The 8,129-nt window shown below is 42.5% G+C and overlaps 1 long non-coding RNA gene across 1 annotated transcript; it reads left to right on the top strand.

Annotated features, from left to right (window-relative positions):
* Positions 1–2,482: 2,482 nt before the first annotated feature.
* Positions 2,483–7,806, top strand: LOC121290566. The gene is made up of 3 exons (XR_005945842.1): positions 2,483–2,541; positions 5,870–5,942; positions 7,788–7,806. It is a non-coding gene; the product is annotated as an uncharacterized LOC121290566 (long non-coding RNA).
* Positions 7,807–8,129: the final 323 nt, after the last annotated feature.

Genomic DNA, 8,129 nt, shown 5'->3' on the forward strand with positions numbered 1-8,129 from the left:
ATAAAACTTTTCAGTTGTGAAGAGAGCTGGATAGACTTAGCATGTTTTCGTTGGAACAGAGAAGGATGAGGGGCGACCTGATCGATGTGTGCAAGCTTTTGAGGGGCATGGACCGGGATGATAGGAAGTTGCTTATCCCCTTACTTCAAGGTTAGTCACGATAGGACAAAAGTACAACGTGGGAGCAGGAGGTTTAGGAGGGATGTGAGGAAATGTTTTTTTAGCAGAGGGTGGTGATTGTCTTGAATGCATTTCCTGGGAGGTGGGCGGAGGTGGGATCCCTCACATCCTTTAAAAATACCTCTATGATCAATTGAGAGGTCATAGCATTCAAGGATATGGGCCAAGTACTGTTAAATGGGGTTATGTGGTCAAGTCAGTTCTTTTGCATGTGTCGGTGCAGACCCATTAGGCCGAAGGGCCTCTGCTGCGCTTTTTCATTCTGTGATCGGGATCTTAAGGATTTGTTGGCTGCGGCCAGTCGAGGCCCAACCAAAGGGTTTTCCAAAACCATGTGTGTGGCTTTGAAGGTCAGCATTGGAGGTACACCTATCGAAATTGCATTCTTCATTCGGAGAACCCTTTGGGATTCATGTGAATTCAATGCTGCGGAGATGTACTGCCTGAACGACTTCCCCATCGCTGGATATTTCATCGTGAACCTTCAAGAATTTTGCTGCCAGTGTCAAGTTCCTGAAGGTGTTAAAGGAGATGAAAAACCAGCTTGAAATGAGAGTTTCAAGGCGGAGCCACTTTTTAGTCGGCCGTCATTTGTTTACTGTGCTGTGACTATGTCCATCCACAAATTCCATGTTGCTGTCGCCAATGCACGTAGGTTAAAGACAATTTCGGGATTTAGAACAGTATATGGCTCTTCGAGGTGACTCTCAACATGGATGTTAAATGACCAATCATTCAACCTCCTGCCAGTGTCCCTATCGGGGGGAAACCGCTGCTACCGTTTCTCTGCCGGGCAGCCCATCATCTCACAGTCAACTGGCTAATCCACTCATATGGTGGCCAACTGAAACACCATCCTTTGTAACAATTTCAAACAGGAAGCACACAGCATACAGCACTGAAAATAGACTAAATTCAGCAACTTGTGTAGCGAGGCTCATGTCTCTACAAGAGCTGCCCCAAATGTCATCTCACTTATTCACGGGTGTCCAAAGCCAACAAGGAGAGAACTGGCATAATCGAGAGGATTAATAACGCCAAGGACACTTGCAAACCCACACACTCCAAGGTCTCCAGTGAGCGAAATGGGACAAAGGAGGAGCCAGAGAGAAACAAGATGAAAAGAAACATTGAGCCAGCAGCCGACCAGAATCATGCACGACCCATTTAAACACCCAAACCTCAGCAGGGCGATTCAGTGGAGCGGGCACCAGCAGGCGATCAACAGGCAGACAGGCAGCTGGCGGAAAGACCAAAAAGAACGATCTAAGAGGTGACCAAGCCACTTCGCAGAGAATTAGCAAGAGGTATATCCTTTTCAATATGTATGATATAGGACACTGCTGTTCGGACGAAAAATGGCAAGGGCAGTAATTACAGAAAAATGTGCAAAGCTCTATGGAGCTGCAAGAGGAGACAGCTGAACTCCAGATCATTGGAGCAAAGAAGAGAACAGCGCTCCCCAAATTCGCCCAAAATTGAAGAGGCCAGTTTAGCTGAGCTGAAGGAAGCCCGTAGACTTGAAGAACGCAGCACAGCCCAGATTCCGTAAGCCAGAAGCAGCAAGGCCCTGGAGCGAGAATGAATCAGGTAGATTTTTCAATTCAGAAGCCAATCTTAACCGAGCTCTTTCAATGAAACCACGTTAACCACCACCACCACCCATCTGTATCTGATCAGATCATTTCCAGCTGGCCGATTTCCTCCGTCTATTTAAAGTAAGGTAATTTGCAAGCAGTATGGGTATGCGTGAGCAATACAAAGATCTGGACCTCTCAATAATGTTTGGTTTGTTACTCGACGTAATGCTTTGAAAATGGGGATAATAATTTTATCTATTTTATCCTTTTACACAATATGTTGTGACATCAGCTTCGAGTGCCAAACCCAAAGCTTACCTGGTGTGTGTGTCGGAATGCGTGATCCCTCGGCTCAGCTCCTTCAGACGGTGGTCACGATGTTGGCCCCATAGGCCTTCAATTGGTTCTGGAGGAAACGATTCGCATTTCCCCAGCCTGGATATTTTGCTGCGTGGAGGCAACTTCATCATTCCCGAGGTTTATGATGTATTGGGCAGGCAATCCCCTTGGCAGAAATGCTGTGCAAGAATGCTCCAATTGGGTTAATTAACCTTCATGCCCTCGATTATAACAGCAAGGGGGAGTTCTTCCTTCTCCTGCTCCAGCTGCTGCTGGTGATGCCCAGCCAGTTATTATGGGCGGTGAGATCAACTGCAAGATAGATGAAGCTCAAGGATCCTGCAGGGCCAACAATAGGCTGAACGTCATGGCCAGAATTGTGATGGATGCAGTGAAGGATGCAAAGCTGCACGACGTCTTCAGCAACGCTGGAGGGAGGAAGGTACTGCGACAAAGAGAGATGAGGAGAGGGAGACAGAGAGGGAGAGAGAGAGAAAGAGGGAGCGAGCAAGACAGAGATATATAGCCAGGTCAAACGCGAGAGAGAGAGAGAGAGAGACAGAGTGAGAGATGTAGAAATATAAGGAGCTGGAGCAGTGAAAGTGGGGGAAGACAGAGAGAGAAAGAATGAAACAGCTCGAGGGACAAGGAGTATCACATAAGGTGAAATGGAGTGAGAAAAGAAGAGAAGGAAATGGAGATATTGGAAGTGACGGTGAGATAGAGGTCAAGAGAGTTGAGCAAGAAACACTTTGCGCCCGAGTTAGAGATAGCGAGATGGAGAATCTCATACTCCCTAGCACGTATACAGAGAAATATTATTTTTGTTTAATTGTTGACGCCTGAATTTATGGCTCCTACTCCGCATTTGTGTTTCTCCTTCTGTACCCCCATGCACCCCGCCACCACCCCCCCCCCACCCCACCACCACCCCCACCCCCACCCCCACAACTTATTATGCTACGTCCTCAATTAGTTTGTTTCAAGGCTCATTAATTCCAACAACTCTGGGTTGTTATGACTAATGCAGCTGGTACAGCTGGTTTACTTTAAAATCCCCGAGGGAAACTATAAATGACTGTCATAACCTATACATTTAAGTGTTATGTTTGATGAGTGACTCTACATTCAGCAATAAGACAGCCAGTTCTCGAGACTTTACTTTAAGTCAAATGAAGCATTTTATTAATATACTCAGCTTAAATTATATATGCACATGGCTACAAATTACTACTATCATTACTGTTAACAAATTCCCAAACTAAACTCTATTAAGGCAACAGCGAGTGACCCACAGATTTAATCAAAACCAGACGCATAATTTTTAACTCACATTCAAAATAAGTTTGCTTTCAATTTTGTTCCTGTGGTGACAGTTGGAGGCTTAGAGCTGCCTTTTGATCTAACATTCTCCCTGCCCTGAACACACCAACGTTCTGAATGTATATCTGCCAGCCCCATTGAATGTAAATTCTCCTCAAATCGCAAATGTCCGAACAAAACCACTGTAACAATAAAACCCCTTTCATCGCATCTATTTTAATATTAATGCAAAAATATGGTTTGTTATCTGCTAGATGGGCGTTAGCATTCGCCCCTCTTCTTGAATACTATATTCAAAAGATGCAAATCAAAGTACCCTAACTAACGGGTTTTAACCGAGTCCAGACAGGCCCACAGAGTAAAGATCAATCTTAAAAGAAAAATATTACCTATGATATTGTTCATAGTAATAGATTCATGAACTGGCGAAATCGTTTTTTCTTTTGTCAACTCTAATCCTTCTAAAAATTTCCTTGAACTTGTACCACCTGTTAATTGAACTCTCCGCCTGGAATAACTGTCGTTACTGTCTACCCTAACTCGACATCTTATGATAGTGTCCACCTCAATTATGTTGACTCTCAGCCCCATCAGTTCCAAGAGAACGAGTCTATAAACATATTCTTTAAAGCTGCAATTGTCCAGCCTTGGCAACATTCATGCAAATCTCCTCCGTACTCTCTACAGAAAAAAAATATTTCTTTCCTGTAATGCAGTGGTCTGATTTATACAAAACATAATCCATCTATGGCAAACCATCGTTTTTTTTAATTACATTTCCAACGTTACATCCATGCTATTGTATTCAATACCTTGTCGAATAAAAACAAAATCTGTATGCTCTCTTTATGAACTTATCCACGTGTCCAACCATCAGGAATCTGTTAACATGCACGTCAATGTCTCTCACTTCACCTACCCATCTGGATATCCTCCAGTTTATTGAAAATTCCATTGCTTTGCTTGCCCTCCCCAAAGGCAGCACCTCACAGTTCAACGGATTGAATTCCATTTGACATTTTACAAACACTCATGCAAGCCATTGATATCATCCTTTAGCCTCTCAATCCAGGATTGTCCGTCTCTCTTAAATTGCACCAGATCCCATACCTCCTCATTCCATTTGATGTATTTTGTGGCTTTCCAACCGATGTCAGGATAATCATGATGGATATGTGCTCCCAAGAGTTTCCAATCTCACATCTTTAATAATGACACACATCCGTGAGGTCATGTTTTATATATACCACTAAATTACCTAGAGGTTTGAGGAAGTGGAGGGAAGTTGCGCAGGACAGGGGGAAAAGTACACAACCTTCAGACTTTTGTGCATTCTAACTTTATAATTGGGGTGTGGGATGAGAGTGTTGGCGGCTTTCAAAAACCATCCCTACAACAGGCACACCACCAACATGTCACTCGGCCTAAACCCCAGGAATTATCTGTCTATGAAAACATTTAAAGAGCTGCATCACATTTCGAGGCTTAATTCAAGGGCTCATGGAAAGATTGTTCAAGTGAATGAATTATAGCGTTTATTAAATATGCACTGAAATAAAAAAAACTGCTGCAGGGAATTGTGTACAGCAAATTCCTACAGCCAGAAGCACCAGGGAGAGTGGCACATTTGGGAAATTGTGCATCGAACCCCAAACACAAGATAGTATTTTTTTTTCCCTTCAGCCTCTATCCTCCATTTGTTCTTAGATCTGTCCTTCTCCATCAGTGTTTCCGTCAATCCGTACAATCTCGCTTTTTTCTGTCTGTCACCCTCTCTCTCTGCCTCTGTTACTGTTTACTCGATCTTTCCTCTCTCTCTGCTCCGTATGCGTACTTCTCTGTCCCTCTCATTGTCTCCTCAATCTCCCTTATCTTTCTCAATGTGTCTCTCTGCCTCTCTATCTCCCTCTCTCTGGCTCTCTCACGCTTTCTTCAATCTCTCTCCATTCTTCCCTCCTCCTATGTTTCCTCAATGCTTCCCATCTCTCTCTTTCTCCCTCTGTTGTTGTCTGTCTCGCTCTACTCTATCTCATATTACTCCCCTCAAATGCTGTTTTCTCGCTACGCCTCTCACTTTTGACTCAATTTCTCCTTTACCTGTCTCTCTGACATTCCCATGCTCTCTACCTCTTGTCGCAATCTCCAACACACATCCACCCAATCCGTCTTTATTTCTCTGTCGCGCTCTCTCTCCTTCACGTGCCATTGGATTGATATGCTGAACGTTAGTGAGAATGATGTCTAGGACCTCAGTAAAACGAATTAAAATCATTAAACCTCATTCCATCGCATTGTCTAAGATCCCATCATTAGTTTTGAATTATCATATCTTCACGTTAACAACTTTAACATCGAGCACTCCCACTTTCTTTAAAGTCGCTGAATTCACACTCATTAAAGCGTGGTTACAGATTACTTTTAACAATTATGTGTGTATTTTCTCACAGTGAGTCCCCAAGCACCACACGCTGGCAAGTGCGAGAAGAACGTGTCTTTGGTGATAGCTGGTGATAAGTCAGGGTAGGACAATATATTTCATGATTTATCGTTGACAAACGGACGGCAGTAGTCTCAGGAATAGGTCACAAAAGTTTATTCGAACAGCTGCAAAGGAAAGAACCACCTCAATGCAGCTTGAGATAGCGCTTTGCTAAATTACAAGGGTTTCACATAATTATACTTCAATGATCACGTACATCGCTGGCATCAGTTGCATTCCACTTTTCACCCAGTTGGAGAAGTCCTTTTCTATCTAAGCTGGGACCACCTGTCTTTCACCTACCTGTAGAGAAGCACACAATCTTAAATAGTTTCCAACCTAATTCTCCAGCCTGACTCCCCAATCATCCAAAATATCGTTTTCTTAATTAGTTCATGTGCATTCTAGCTCCCAGGACTTTGCTGGTGATAGCAATTCTTGAGGATTTACAAAGTTCATGGAGCTTAACTTTTACCGGTTGCCTTACTCTTTTGTGCTGGCATACCTGTGGATTCGAATTTAAGAATATTATTCTCTTATAATGAATTCTCACTTCGTTTTTTTTCCCACAAACCGTCTTGCCACCACCCCCACCTTTAGCCCTTGGAAAAGAGGGGTACTCTCCATTCCTTTAAGGAGCGCCGCCCATTGATGCTGACCAGACATCCAACTTTGGATTGTAGAAGATCTGGTCAGCTCATTTGTATCGTCTGGCCCTTCAGGACGCTGGCTTAATAAATTTCTTCTCCTACTGCTAAAAATCCACCAGCGCTACATCTTCTGTGACTTTTGTTCCGATGAATCAAGTATATATAAATACTATCCGGGGAATCACACATAGGGCGTGGGAGATAATCCGAATCCACCAGCGTTTTTGTCCCTTTGTGATCCAATTCCACCAGCACCATGTAGAGAAGCCTCTTTACTCGATATCCCCTTGTAATGTCCCAAACATTTGCTGAGCCATTTTATGAATCATGGAAAGCTGATCTGCTGGGAATTACATAGGACAAATGGTTAAATTACTGTTTTAGCGTATCCTTAATGCTTTCCTTTACCTGAACAGTAGTCGTTATTATCTTCTATATTTCGGCCAGTTCCACTTCCCCTACCCTTGCTGGCACTTGCACAAGCAGGCACAGTGTATGATTGTGAATGAGGCATATCCGCTTGCTCCCATATTGGATCTTTTGCTGTCACATAGTAATACAAAATCTCCCATTCCCCATGTGTGCCCCATGGCCCATTTCATTCCGAGCCCACTTGATTTCAATTGTACAATTTCATTGCTGCTTTATATGCACGCCTTGCTTTTTTGCCTCATATATTAAATATGTACATAAAACTGTTGTGTTCTGTATATTACACCCTTCTAATGTTGTGCTAAATATATTCCCTTCTATGTCTGCTGCATGCGGCGGAATTTTATGGTACCTAATATAGTAACCCGCACCCCTTATCAACCCTTATCTTCTCCATGTATTAATCTTTTGGTTGTTAACATAATATCAGTTATCACCGTGACAATATCATTTAGCATATTTTTTAAATATGATTTCAAACTTCATGCCTTGTACACTGTTAAACCTCTGAGCTGGATACCAGTCAAGTCATGACCATCATGTAGTGAAATATAAAATTATTTTTCATTAGTTACCATAAATGAACATTAATCAGTCTTAAATTCCCTCGGGGTTTTCCAATGCCCAGCATCCGTAGCTGCTACAAACAACATTTCTGTTTGCATCATCTAAAATCTGTTTCCCTATACCGATCAGTTTATTGATAGTCCAAGCATGAACTTCGTGCATGGTAGCCAGGTTTTGGATTAACAGTGTCATGTCTTGGTCTGTGTTTAATTGTGTGTTATGAATTCCCTGTCCCAGTTCTAAGATTTCCTTAAGCCTGGAGTTCAAGGTCCGAAACTTCAGATCAATGGCTGCCAGATCAATCAAATGAACCATTGATGTACCTGAACATACCAGATCCCTGACTCCTCTGTCCCCAATCTGAAGAAAACCACTGCTACAATTACTAAAGTTGCAGAATCTGAACTAGTGCAAATTGTTATAAAAAATTGTGAAAAAGAAAATTCCCTTTTGAGAACTTTATCACGAAACAAATTTCAAAATGTTAAACTTAATTATCATGATCAAAATTAGTACTACATCTTTCTTATGTGTATTGATGTTTATACAAATTAAATGCTCCATATTTTTATCAACCCA

This window comes from Carcharodon carcharias, chromosome 18 (genome assembly GCF_017639515.1).
Source record: "Carcharodon carcharias isolate sCarCar2 chromosome 18, sCarCar2.pri, whole genome shotgun sequence".
Classification (NCBI taxonomy): domain Eukaryota; kingdom Metazoa; phylum Chordata; class Chondrichthyes; order Lamniformes; family Lamnidae; genus Carcharodon; species Carcharodon carcharias.